The sequence below is a fragment of the Canis aureus genome, chromosome 15 (assembly GCF_053574225.1).
Source record: "Canis aureus isolate CA01 chromosome 15, VMU_Caureus_v.1.0, whole genome shotgun sequence".
Classification (NCBI taxonomy): domain Eukaryota; kingdom Metazoa; phylum Chordata; class Mammalia; order Carnivora; family Canidae; genus Canis; species Canis aureus.
Window position 1 is genome coordinate 45,003,853 of NC_135625.1, and position 12,562 is coordinate 45,016,414.

Genomic DNA, 12,562 nt, shown 5'->3' on the forward strand with positions numbered 1-12,562 from the left:
GTATGGTATAGAAGTGCTGAATCACTATACTGTACACATGAAACTAATATTACACTGTACATTAACTAACTGGAATTTAAAAACTGCATTTAAAATTTTTCTTACTACTAAAAGGATTTATCAATACATTTGAACTATGATTGTGGATATATTTTACAGACATTCAAAACCGAAGGGCTTAGGGACCACTGCCAGTTTGAAGACCCATCAGTGAAATGAGAAGACATCTCTGAAATTAAAAAGTAATGTCAATAGGAAAATGTGATTTGATTATAAAAATTTGCATTAATTTTTAAAGAATTGATGAAGAAGTTTTCACATATCTGTGATAATTTGTCTATTCATGTGGAATTTCATCAGCAATTTTTGTTTTGCTAGTATGTATGTAAATGTTTGCTTTAGAAAACATTTTTGTATAGGTGGAATGAAGTAAAGATTCTGGAGTTACTATAACGTCAGACAGTAGTATGAGGGAAAGTAAGATTGCAGCCTGATACAGCTGCCTCTGTTCTTATTGCTTGAGGAGGTTGATGGTTATTTTAAGGCAGTGGTTTTGGAAATTTGTGGGGATGTTTTTAATTGTCACAATGATTGGGAATGAAGGTTGGCTACTGGCCTTTCATGGGTCAGACCAGGGATGGTAGTATCCTGTAGTGCTTGGGACAGTTCTGTACAGGGAAGAAGTGTTCGATATGCTGCATGACTTTAAGTGTCCTCCTGGATGGTCCCATAGGGGAGAAAATGTGTTTTTAATGATCTGTACTTAGGATATCTAAACAGTGTTTTCTGCATTATTTTAAATATCGCTGCATTTTCTAGGATTATAACTATCATGTGAACCAAGGGAAGATTTTACTTAGTTTGGAAATTTACAAAAATTGTCCACTGTTTCAAAATACCATGTCCCACAGGCCATGTTCCTGCTGTTGAGTTGTCCACTTCACACCCTGTTAGTCTGTGCTCAAGCCCTGCTGTCCAGGTAACTCTGTGCTTAGGTGCAGGCAAGCAGCTGATTAACCTAAGTACTTACATAATGAAAATAATTTTAATTTTTGTATTGTATTTAGTAAACTGCTGAGTGTACCACATTCCATAAATTATTATATTAATTATCTTGAACTTTACATTTAGGCAGGTTATATTATTTTTGATTGTCACTTCAGGATGATAAAGGAGGAGACATTGTAAAATATTTGTTATAAAATCATTACCTGAGTTGAAGGCAGACACTCAGCCCTTGAGCCACCCAGGCGCCCCTGAGAATGTAGTATTTAAAGGAAAATCAGCAGGATTAGCGGAATATGGAAGGAAATCAGGACAGGAAGATTATTTGGGAAACGAGAGAAAGGCTTTTAATAAGGGATTAATTCATGCCATATATGAATCTAGTAAGATTAAGACTGGAGTGTCTAGAAATTAAGAGGTAACTGAATGCAATAAAATAGAGAAATGTGTGTATGTTTAAAGTTGTTTAGGTTAAACCTTGTGGTCTTCTGACTTGTTAAAATCACTCAGGGTAGATGGTTGCTGTTTCCTTGAAGTGACTCCTCACCCCATGGCAGCCCACAGTGGCTTTTGTCACTGAGACAGAAGAGTGACTGCATCTCCTAAGTAAAATTCTGCATGTATTTACTGCTAAGCGAGAATGTTTTCTGGAGTATAGAGTGGCAAGTATTTGAATACCAGGACTGGTGTGCCCTAAGCAGCATGAAATGGTTTAAAATACGTGAGGAAACATTATTCCACCTGCCACTGTCCACCACTTTCTTGAGCATTCTCATGTCAGGCTGAGTGAGGATGAGGACTGGTCAGAGCCCAGGGGCCTCAGCTCAGTGGACCAGGACATGGTGAGTCTTTGTTCCTTTTAGGATAATCCTACACCTGGAGGTTTGATTAATTGATAGGCACAACATGATTTTGAAAACTGGACCATCTTTTAGGATAACACTTTAACCTAATTACAGATACCTAATGACAGATTTCTAGGTTTTCCTTCAATGAGTAGATATTCCCCCCCCCCCGCCCCCGCCCCCGCCCCCGAAAGCTTGGAAGGAAATTTTTTGAAACTACAGAATTGTATTCCTGAGTTCTAAATTGTTCACATTCTGTTACTAGCGAGACGACACTGTCCTCTGGTGGACAGAATGTGTGGCACTTCCAGTAGCAGTTGTCAAGGTGTCAAGTGCTTTTCCTGCAGGCAGATTTCCTGCAGATTTGGAGGTCACTAATATGCTTTTGTTCTTTCTGCCTAATCTAATCTGGGGGTTTATAAAAATTCCAGTGGTGTATAAATACATAATCTCATTATGTTATGAAATGAAAGATTTTGGATTTTTTTTTTTTTGAAGGTTTTATTTGAGAGAGACTTGGCTAGACAGAGAGAGGACACTAGTGGGGAGGGGTGAGAGGGAGAGGGAGGAGCAGATGCCCCGGTGAGCAGGGAGCCTGACACAGTCTCCATCCCAGGACCCTGGGACCTTGACCTGAGCCGAAGGCAGATGCTTAACAGACTGAGCCAGCCAGGCATCCCAAGATTTTGGAATTTTTATGGAAAAAAAAAAAATCCACTTCAGTTTTTGAAATAGAGATGTTAACCAACTATACCATCAGATGGACATTTTAGTAGTCTGCTGATAATAATATTGCCTGAATATAAGATGCATTAAAATAATACATGAAACCCAGTCTGGAATGCTATTTGTTTTTTTTCCCCTCATATATAAATAAATTTTGCAAAAACTTCCAAAGAAATCAGTATTACTGGAGATGTAACGATTGAAAGACAAATGTGGAAAGTCCTAAATTTTCCTTAACAAATAGGTTTTTGGTTTCTGTGCTATGTAACAGATACCCTACTAGAAAATTTTTTTTTTGAAAATTTTTATATTAGTTTAAACCTCAGAAGAATCCTCTGATCCTCTGATACTAGTGTCGTGTTCCCTCCTCCACTTTATTTCATGGATGAGACTCACTGAGATTTAAATAATTTAACCTTAGGTTTCACAGGCATGGGGCTGGCATGCCAGCTTGAGCGTGACTTCCGAGCCTAAGTCTTCCCACAATGTCCTAGGTTTTCATAGAGAATCAGAGTGGGTGCCACTGTTCCCCCAGCTGCCATCTACGTGAAACTGGACTGTAATTCTGACTTAGTCATTGGTAGTATGATATTGGATAAATTATTTAACTTTTTGGCTTCACTTTTTCTTCCCTTTTTTTTTAAATCTTGAAACAAAAATCTTCATGTCTCCCCGAGGTTTGGGGAACAAGGAGACGTTGATATGAGTCCATGCCTTATCCCAGTCAACCAAAGGCACCCCCTCATTTGTCTCTTCTACATATTGGACTATTGTGTGAGATACCATTTGAAGGCACCACTTTTCCTCTTAAAACATTTTTGTTTTGTTGGTCTGTGTGATTTCTGAGGTCTCATGTAGATCATTATTTTTTGACAGGTGTTGATGCAGTGTAGTACCCCTTTGTATTTTCGTTTGAGAGGGAAAGGAGATAGGACCTAAGGCATCAGATTATTTAATGCATGTTCCTTCCTTTGGCAGCAATGCTGATGACAAGGCCATTAAATGAGGAAGAAAGCAGACTCTTGATGGAGCAGTCTTCTGTGTCTCAGGATACTGAAAAGTCTCAAATCTTTTATCTGTTATAATTGGAGCATCCAGCCTGCCCTTGTTTCCTTGCAGTGTAACTTCCTCAACCCAAGCCTCTTCATCCAGAGGGAAATTATAATGCCAGGAATGTGATAAAAGTAAAAAATACATAAAAATACTGAAACATAAATTAAAATATCTATTTGCTGTTGACATTGTAGAATTAGAGATTTCTTGGCAAGATACACGAGAGCAATGAGCAAGACCAAGCACCCTTTCATACATTGCTATGTTATCTGTGTTTTCTTTTATAGTTTTTTTTTCCCTTGTGTCTGTTCTGTTCGTATATTGGAGTATCCAGTCAGTATTCACTCACTTGATAAGACAGTGGTGCTGACAAGGCCAGAGTCCAATCCTAAGGAATAGATAAGTTTATTTCAGTATATCAGGAGACCTACAAACAATTTTACAAAAATATTTCTGTTGATTATGAGGGCGCACCAGCAAATGAACAAGGATGGCTCAGTGTAAAACCCAACTAACTGTACTAAGGAAAAAGCAGTTTAGAGAGCTTGCCTGTTTGATGCACATTGTTAAATATTTAAAATATGGTCTCTTTAGTTGTCCTTGGAACAGCTGGCATGGTGAACTTTGAGTTAGTCCTGGTGAAAATGAAGAGAATTCTTAAAAGAAGCTTGACACCCTGTTCTTTTTTTTTTTTTTTTTTTTCACCCTGTTCTTTTTAAAGGAAAAATGACTGGAGATTCTTTGTGGTGGCAAGTTCCCTAAAATGTGTTGGGAAGTGAGATTTAAATAGCTTTGGTTCTTATATCTAGGTGTTTAAAAATAAGAGGAAAAAAGTAAGGGCAGGAAATAAGTATCTCTTGTTGAATACATTTGAATAATCTTTACAAATATTTATTGAGTATTTGCTGCATACCCAATACTGCTAATCACTACTTATGGGAAGCTGATGAATTTATGAGCAAGATGGTATACTCGGAACCACTAAATAGAAAATGATGTATTTAAGTGCCAGATAATTGGTTTAAACCTCATGAACAGATGACTAATTTCATGCTAAAGATCCTGCGTAGAGACAGACATACGTTATAAAAGGAGACAGACTGTCAAGATCAGAAGCAGCATGGGAAGCCAAGGAGATGTGGTCATCATATTATGTACAGGAGAGGAGAGAACAGAGCAGTGGGTAAAAGCATAATCAGAGGCTTCTTGGAGGGATGATGATGTGTTCTGTGTCTTGAAGGGTAGTTAGTATTTGAACATAGGGAAAGAATGGGGAGAACATTGTGTTCTGGGAGAAGATGAGAGTGATGTGGAGAGCAGTAGAATATTGACTCCAGTGGAGGGGTGAGTGAAGGTATGAATGGTCATGGCCTTTAGCATCAGCTCAGAAAGGTGTGATTTGCAGTCTGTCCTGAGAAGCTTTACTTACTCTCTGTCCGGAGAAGCTTTATTTAATCCCTCTCAATCTGATTGAGGGCCCCCTCTGTACCTTAGAGTACAGAGCTTTTGAGTCAGTCATTCTGACTTCCACTACACCTTGTGACCCTGCCTGGAATTTGGCTATTTTTGAAATTCCACATTCTTCAATTTACCTATTATATTCATGATGGATTACTTCTATGATAGTTTGATTTTAACTTTTTTATGTTGAATCTTAAAATTTAGATTTTTGTGCTATATTGGTTTCCTCATGTGCCAAGTGCAAGACATTAAAAATTAAATCCTGTTTAACAATACATTTAATGAATTTGTCTTAAAAAAAGACTAATTGAAAGAAAATTAAAATTTAGCCACTATGTATCATGAATATTATAATGTTTTATTTAGCTGCCCTTGTATTGACAGTGTGTTATTCCACTGGTATTTAGGAACTCATTTTTATCTCTGAATTTGAATTTTATAGAGATGTTTTACAGCAAGCCATGAAATGAAATTGAAACTTGAGAGTCCTTGCTGGTATTTTGCTCTCACCGCCCACCCATTTGCTTGTAACTCTAAATTTCTCCATTTCCTCTGTTTATGATCTTTGACATCTTCTGATTTGGGTATAATTATTTGTTCTATTTTCTTTTTATACTGCCAGTATAAAAAAAAATATTGCCCAGACCCTTTGGTGCATTGACATTTTTTTGAATGACTTGAACTAAAAGGAAAATTTCTTAGGTGAGTGAGAGCTGTAAATGTCTAACATGAAACCCTCTGAGGGAGGATTTCTTAACTTCAGAGGGTCTATGAGCCCCCTAGAAATTTTATGCAAGGTTTCTGTAAATGTCCATCTGGATGCTTCTTATTGGGAAAGGGTCCATAGCTTTCTCTAAGAGATCCACGATACCAAAAAATTAAGAATCACTTCTGAGACGTGGGGAACAGAAAAATCAGTTTAAGGACTATATTTTCCTAGTCTTACAAATATAACTATTATCCTAAATCAACAACACTAATAAGATGTTTATTGTAAAATAACCTCTGTGAAGTAGTTCAGTTACTGAATCTATGTTGTCATTGTTTTTTGCAAGATATATCTCATACTAAAAAGATCAAACTGATTGATTTATACTTTATTTCTTCCTTTTAAAAAATTGACGTATTTACTGTGTAGGGATCGCTTTCTATAATCTTTATAAATATGAGGAGTGGTGAAAAATGTTGTGGGTCCGTATATCCATGGATTGCCTTGTAACTTAACATTGTCATCATCCTAGTAAAGAATTAATGAGTACCTTTTAACTTTTGAACAGTAGGGTAGTTGTCTAGGATATAGAAAATGTGAAAAAGTAAGTGGGGAAAGCATTATGAAATCATGAATATATAAGGACCCAGTGAAAAGTATAGGCAATATATATTTTAAGAGTAAAAAGGAGGGAATGATCACAGAGTCGGGTCAAGCATGGAGGACCTCAGTGAGAAGTAGAACTTATGTGGGGATGGTCATGACTGATGAGTAAGGCATAGTTGGAAGAGAAGGAATAACTGCCTAATAGTTTTATGGGAACACAGCCATGGATTAATTTACTATTGTCTGTGGCTGTTTTTGCTACTGTGGCAGAGTTGCATATTTGTGTAGAGACCTTATGGCCCATGGAGCTTAAAATATTTACTATTTAGTCCTTTGCAGAAAAGATTTGCTGATTCCTGAGTTAAAGAATTACAGCTTTAATTTAGTCACACTGGGAATTTGTTTTGTTTTGTTTGGGGGAAGGGAGGCATATAATGGGACTGTGGTGACAACAATGCTATGAGAAAAGTACTTTAGGAAGATTAATATAGCAAAATTACTTAGAGTGTTTTAGAGGATATGAATTCATGCTGAGGTGGGGAGGCTGCTTAGGACCAGTAGCTAATTCCTAAAGCAATAGTACCTGCTCTAGAGAAGCGATAGTAATAATATAAATGAAGGGATAGACTCATAAGACTTTTAAGAAACTAGTTATAGTCTTGGAGACTAAAGATAATGGGGAAATGTGAGGACTCTAAGGTGACGGGAAGTTAATGTTACATCAAAATAGGAATTCTCTCTCAGAAGCTAGTTTTTCAGGGAAGGTGATCACTATGACTTTGACATGTTGAATATATTACATGAGACATCTGTCAGGTAGTTTAGTATTGTTGACTCTTTGCTTTTTCCCTGCTTCTCTGGATGGACCCAACTTTCCAGGGATGGTAGGTACAATTTCAAGGGGGGCTGCCCTGAGACCCCATACAGGATCCCAGAAAAGAGAATTTATTTCCTCAGTCCAGGTTTCCTTTTTCCTGGTAGCACCTTTCAAAGCTTGAAGGCAGGGGGTTGGCTTGGTGAAATAAGGAGGATGTTTAACACATGTTTGATTACTGGCTATGGAGCAGCACAGGGCACAGCTTCCAAAGGCTCCCTGGAACATACTGATTCAAGTTTTGCCCATCATACAAAACTCTTCCTTTACATTCTTCACATGAGACACACATCCCTCCTAGATGCCTCCTAAGATCCCCCCTACCCCTACCACTGTGCAACCGAACTAGTTTTTTTGTGAACTGCTTCTAGCTGTGGTTCACTCTATTTGTTTTCTCATTATGTTGTCATTAACTTGAGTTCCTCATATGTTGTCCTTATCTTAGGTTGACATGTAGGAATGTAGCCTCAAGACCCTTAACTCTCCTTGGGAAGATTTCCTCTGTGTTTGGCTTCCTTCACTCTTTTTTTTTTTTTTTTTAAGATTTATTTATTTATTCATGAGAGAGACAGACAGAAAGAGAGGCAGAGATACAGGCAGAGGGAGAAGCAGGCTCCTCGCAGGGAGCCTGATGCGGAACTCCATCCCGGATTCAGGGATCACAACCTGAGCCGAAGGCAGGCCCCCAATCGCTGAGCCATCCAGGCATCCCAGCTTCCTTCATTCTTGTACTTGAATGCAAACTGGTCCAGAGTTCCCCTGTTTTCTCTCCTTGTTCTGTTACTGCAGTCCAAGGCAAGACCCCACCCCAGATGTCTGGTCTGGCTGATTAATAGTTGCTTCTGAATTAACTATTTGAATCATTGACGTCTTTCTCTTTCTATCTATAGTGGTCTCCATATGATTAGTATTTCCCGCTCAACAGAGGTGTGAGGTGGGCTGAAGCTTAGGAGAGATGTTGGGTCTGGACACCTGGAATTATCAGGGTAGAGCCCTACTTTCAAATACCATTTTGTGGTTTTCAGTTACTTTATCATGTGACCTTTCTAGTTTTAATCTTCTAGCAACCTTGTGAGGTAACTACATTGTTTGACTTGTGAATCAAAATTAATTGCAAATTTTTATTTTAGTGAGTACAAAAGGCTGGAAAAAAGTTGACTTTTAATGATTTTTTAAAAAAATAATACGTGAAAGCTGAAGCTCAGAGAGAAAAATATTTGCCCAAATTATATAGTAAGTAATGGAGCAAAGTCTGATTCCTAGTAGTAATAGTAATATTAGCTAGTTTGTACTAAATATTTCCTATGTGCTGGGTGCCCTTTTAAGCACTTTATGTGTATTAACTCATTAGGATGCCTTTGCCACCATACCAGTTTGTCTTTTGGATGATAAATATTTATTACAAGCTCTTGTATTTTAGAAGGCAAAGAATGCTAAGTTAGAAGAGCAGTAAGCTGAGAATTGATCGATTTTTTTTTTTTTTACATTTGTTTTTATTTAAGTTCGATTTGCCAACATATAGTGTAACACCCAGTGCTCATCCCATCGAGTTCTTGATACTACCTATAATCAAAGGGCAGAAGAACCATGACCAGGACCAGGACGGTATATTGCTATACAAGCCAATAGGGGGACAGTTTCTAAAAGAAATGGTATTCCCTTCTGTCCTTTGGCTGAGCAGATTCTGCTCTGTTTTGGGGGCTGAGTGGAGAGTTTGGTTCCCTGCCATCTAGCTCATGGATGCCCTTATTGCTCCCTACAGAGAGATGAAACTTTACATTTTACACTGACGTAGTTGAGATAAGATGAGAATTTTTGAACAGAAACTCTTACCAAAAGAAGGAAAGAAAATAGAGATAGCAAATAGAGGAGTTTATAGGATAGATAATTATTTAAGTATGGCTCACTGAGTCCTTCTGGCTAGCATTAGTTGCCCACTTGAATACAATTTGGATACTTACCAACTTTTCTATGTTAGGGGAGATTCAATTACTCATAGTATTTGCTTTCAAATTTTACTTCTGTGTATGGATAAGGACCCCTCAGGTCACCTCTTTAGCTCAAGACTCTACTTTCCTTCTAATGCTGTCCTGGCACCCTTGGGCTCTGATTCCACCCTGGGCCCCATATGTGATGAAGGCAGTTTCCTGACTGTAAACATTTTCCTCACTAATTATACACAACCAGAGTTTTGTGCCATCTTGAACTGCCCTGTGCTTTGATATTTGTGCTTCCTGAGATCTCAGAGGTATGAGGATACAACAGGTAACAAAATAAAAAAAATCAGTGACTTTATGGAAGTTTCATTTGGATCTTTGGAGGGCTTATATTTTTATTACATTCTGAATAATGTTAATTAGCCAGTTGTCAGTATAAGAATCTACTAAGGATAATATTGGAAATAACTAGACCATTCGACAATAACTAAATTATATTACTACTAAAAATGATGTTTATGTGGTTTATATTAATAAAAATAACATGATATGAATACTATGGTAAAATAAGTTAATACAATCAACAAGAAAATAAAAGTTCAAATCCCCAAACTGTGCTAGATTAAGATATAAGAATGAAGTATAATCTAATGATTTTGTTTCCTTCTACTCTTCTGTATGTGGGCTGGCAACTAAATTCCTTCTTCTTCCTTTTTTTTTTTTTTTTTAAACTTTGGCCTGAGAGATGTTTCTTGCTCTTCTTATCTTCTAATTGTGTGTCAGCTAGGTTTCTTCAGCTTCATACTCTTGATCTGTAAAAAGCAGTTAATATCCTATATACTCCCAAATTAGGGTAAGGATGTTTCCCTAAAAAGCTTGTCAGAAAAGGAGTGGCCTTATTTATTTATTTTTTTTAAAGATTTATTTATTTATTTATTTATTCATTCATTCATTCATTCATTCATTCATTCATTCATTCATGAGAGACAGGCTGAGAGAGAGGCAGAGACATAGGCAGAGGGAGAAGCAGGCTCCTTACAGGGACCCCATGTGGGACTCAATCCCAGATCCCAGGATCACGACCTGAGCTGAAGGCAGGTGCCCAACCGCTGAGCCACCCAGGCATCCCTGGAGTGGCCTTATACTCAAGTTTTTACTTTTCCTATATTAGAGATGTTTTTATTATTTTGAATAACAAAGAACTTTTTGGAGAAAGCACATTAGTTTGAAACAACTACCGATAATGCTAGTTGGGATGTTTACAGAAATCACTAAAACAGGTTAAAAAAAAGAAGAAAATGTTTAAACACGTTTAGTAATTATTTCTGGGGAAATGATCCTAGAGTTGTAAGTGTCAGAAGTCACTGTAATGTAGCCTTTTAAAGATGACTTCCCAAGGACATAGAGTAAGTGGTTACATTATGAGTATCATCTAAAGTGAATGGATACTGTAGGTTAGGATAGAATTTCCAGTTACAGCATCACACAGATTTAAATATTGTTGTATCTCAATTTAAGACAGAACTGAAGATGTAATATATCAAAATAAGATGCTATGGTAGCAAAGATCCTAGTGACAAATTGCATGTGAAAAGCTTGAATAATATAATTCTCTGAAATATAAATGAATAAAGGCTAATATTTTTGTTTTATGTGGTATGTTGTTAAATACATATATATACAAAATTAACATGGAATTAACAAAATACAAAATTAGCATAACTTATGTGCAAATTTGTACAAATATGGACAAATTAACAGTAAAAGTGCTAATAGGTAAACTGAGATCTTTTAAAAAAAAACTTTTTTTTTTTTTTAAAGAGAGGTGGAGAGAGGAAGGAGGGGCAGAGGGAAAGGGAGAGAATCTTTAGCTGACTCCACACCCAACACGGAGCCCAGAAGTGGGACTTGATCTCATGACTTTGAGAACATGATTTGAGCTGAAATCAAGAGTTGGACACCTAAGTGACTGAGACCAACTCAGGCAGCCCAGGTCTTAAAAATTTTAAGAGTTTGAGCAAAAATTAATTTGAATCAGGCAGCATCCAATATAGGAGACAGACAGGAGTCCCAATTTGCTGTATGAAATGAAAAACTTAATAGGCAGAAAGGAATGGAACAAGGAGGTTATAGTAGGCAACAAAATGGGTTGGTTATTGTAAAGTCACTTTCCTATAGGGGATGGCTGGGGCCTGTCAGGCATAGTATATAACTAGTACTGATCAGGTGATTCATTCCAGATTGAGTGGTGTAAGATTACATTTGTGAGAGTGCCAAAACTGTACTTCAGATATGTCTCATTTTGGTACTGTGGAGCTTAGGAATAAGCGAGACCATTGCCTGTTGGTTTTTTTGTTTTGTTTTGTTTTTACTTTTTTATTATTTTGTGTTTTCTTTAATATGTTACATTTCACTGTAGAGTTAATTTTTTTTTTAACAGTATTTTGGAGCATAAAGTTCTGGCATCATACCAGTCTTGGTATGGCCCACCACTCCTCTGTGCTCACTTGGATTTATTTCACGTTGTATCTTCCTAGATTCTATTTATCTGTCTGGGTGAAGCTTAAAAGTTCAGATGTATCTTAGGATAGAGACAATAGACATATATAAACTAAATTTCAGTAACCTTGAAATTGGATTGAGTTTTTTTGTTTGTTTTTTATTTTTAAGATCTAAGAACCAAACTTAAACTCTTGATTTACTGGAATTTGCTTAATGACAGACAGTTATTTCAAATAAGGAACTATTGTTACCAGTTCTTCTGATAGTATTGTCTTCCACATGGATTTAGGAATTAATAAAAGCTAACAATAAAATATGATATGGTGATAAGAATTGGCATCATATAGGCAGTCTTGATTTGTAAAAGTTTAATTCTGAAATCTCATACTAAATTAGGTAACAATTTGCTTGCTTGTCGGTATTACTTTGAAGATTTTGAGAAATAACATATCAAATAACAATTTATTACCTACTGCTTATCATTTCTGAACTAAAAGGGGCAGTGCTAGGGATGCTAAAGAGGAGAAATACATTACTGATTAGAATTTTGTTCTTGGGCAGTGCCTAGTTGTTCATTTCTCTTAAAAATTTATTAGAAAGTTTGTACCTGGCCTTTTTTTTTTTTTTTTTTTTCCTGGCTTTGTTTTATCAGATATGGTAAGGCACACAGGCATGGAAGCTGTTGTCATGAAGGAAGAAGTTTATATCCACAGATCCCTAGAAACAGGAAGCATAGTAGGTATTCAGGGCAACATGGGGAAGGAGGCCAAGGGGGCCCAGTATTTCCTGTGGTTCCTTGCAGGAAGGAATGGGCAAGCAGAATATCCATGAGTATGTTTAGGAT

General features: G+C 36.9%; 1 protein-coding gene across 6 annotated transcripts in view; it reads left to right on the top strand.

The window, feature by feature from the left end:
* The window catches only part of PSD3 (pleckstrin and Sec7 domain containing 3), a 713,619-nt gene that overhangs the window by 282,719 nt on the left and 418,338 nt on the right, over positions 1-12,562 (top strand). The window lies entirely within an intron of this gene.